A 2,017-nucleotide genomic window follows, 5' to 3' on the forward strand; every position below is an offset into this window, starting at 1 on the left:
AAACTGGACCCTCTGAATGTGGCTGACAAATGGTCAGAATGAGAAGCCAATGATAATGGCACTGGGATTTGCCTCTCCTGCATGGACTGGCTTTTTGGGATCCTATTCTATTTGGATGCATACCTTCCTAAGCATGATGGAGGGAGAAGGGCCTTGGAATTCCCACAGGGCAGGGTGCCTTGACCTGTCTTAGAACTAGAGGGATAGAGGGGAAGGGACTGAAAATTTTGATTGGTATTATTTATAAAGTAATGAAAAAGAAAGTTGTTACTAGGAAATAATGGAAACATACAGAAAATAGGTATTGGCTTTTAGAAATTATTCCTTAGGAAATTAGGTACTGTGTTAATGAGAAAAACTCTGAAAGATTTGAAATTTGGAATTTTCTTCCTGAAAGCCAGAGTACTTTTTGGCAACTGTCAAAATCTAGGTTGGTACTCCACTCCAGTCTTTCCCCCCTTGGTTCCTGCACTTAACATGCACCAGACCCCGACTAGGGAACAGCACATCCCTTCTCAAAGCCTGTTTTAAATTCAGTATTCACTAAATGAATTACCCCAATTGATACTTTTTAGACAGCAGTTCTTGTCCTCCTCCTTTTCTTTCCTTCTTTCTTTCTTTTTTTTTTTTTTTTTTTGTTTTTTTGTTTTTTTGTTTTTTTGATTGAGGCTGGCTCACTTGCTGCCTGACTTCTCTGACTTCGTGTTGATAGAAGATAGGGGTTTGTCGCTACACAGGAAAACCAGCGACAAGACTGTTAGGCTAAGGTGGTGAGCAGCCATCGACTATTTGGAAATTGGAGATAATTCAAGATGATTTGTCTCTGATCCTGCAACACTCCATCCAGCTCTCCTTAAGCAAGAAAGTTCACCAAGCAAAGGGGCAAAAAAGGATGCCAGTGACGTCACCCCTTAGAGCTGGTTGGAGGCGTGGTCTATGTAGATGAGGGGCGCACAGGGACTGTCGCATCAGCACCATTTGAGGAAACACGCTGGATTTCCAGGGCGGCATGGAAGGATGCGCTGGTCCGCGGGGAGCATCGAGTCGAAGGAATGGGGTGCGCGTCCAAGAAGGTCCTGGAGTCTGTGCGGCGAAGTGACCGTGTGTTCAGAGTGCAGGACCGGTAGGGCTGAGTCTGGGCTGTAGGACAGTATAGCATACTTACCTGGCAGGGGAGATACCATGATCACGTAGGTGGTTTTCCCAGGGCGAGGCTCACCCATTGCACTTGGGGTGTGTTGACCCCTGCGATTTCCCCAAATGTGGGAAACTCGACTGCATAATTTCTGTTAGTGGGGGACTGCGTTCGCGCTCTCCCCTGGTATTTCCTGTTTAAAAGGTAGACAGCTTCTTCATACTGCTTTGCTTTTCCCACTCTGTCGCTATCTTAACTTCCATATCTGTGTACAGTCCTTCCAGGAAAACTTAAAGCCTCGGCATCATTTAAAATATGTTTAGGAGTTTAGTCCCTGGAGTAATGAGAACATTTCTTTTGAAGTCTGGAATTTTTGTCTTAAAAGTCCGGGAACAGGTCTCCACGATGCATAGTCTCCAATCCGACCCCCAGGCCACCCTCGCCCCTGTCCATCCCTCTCCACTCCATGTCAAGTTCTTCCATCTCCCTCCTGTCGGGACTCCCTAAGCACTGGCACCGCCCTCGCCGTCTTTCTCACAATCGTCCAGACAAGGCTGCACACACCTGGGGTGACCACCCCCTCGCTTGTCCCTGCTCTGGTCTGCAAAAAACCTAACCCTAAAACTCACTTGGGCTCCTTCGCAGAGTCCTGATGGGCGGTGAAGGCGACTCTGCCAGTGTGGAGTCCAGGGAGGCCCCGACCCCCGGGTGGCTTCAGGGTCCAAGTGTCCTGTAGGCACCTGCATCCTTACGTTCTAGTTTTTTGGGTGAGGGAGGGTACACTGACCACTATTGAAAGAGAAAAGCAGACATCAACCAACCCAGTCATAAAAACCTTGACCTACAAAATGTCATGTATACAAAATATGAAGGACAAAAAGG

At 47.3% G+C, this 2,017-nt stretch overlaps 1 non-coding gene across 1 annotated transcript; it reads left to right on the forward strand.

Annotated features, from left to right (window-relative positions):
• The first annotated feature begins 1,157 nt into the window (after window positions 1–1,157).
• On the forward strand, window positions 1,158–1,321 carry LOC130890255 (U1 spliceosomal RNA). The gene has a single exon (XR_009058701.1). It is a non-coding gene; the product is annotated as a U1 spliceosomal RNA (small nuclear RNA).
• Window positions 1,322–2,017: the final 696 nt, after the last annotated feature.

This window comes from Chionomys nivalis, chromosome 18, assembly GCF_950005125.1.
Source record: "Chionomys nivalis chromosome 18, mChiNiv1.1, whole genome shotgun sequence".
Lineage (NCBI taxonomy): Eukaryota > Metazoa > Chordata > Mammalia > Rodentia > Cricetidae > Chionomys > Chionomys nivalis.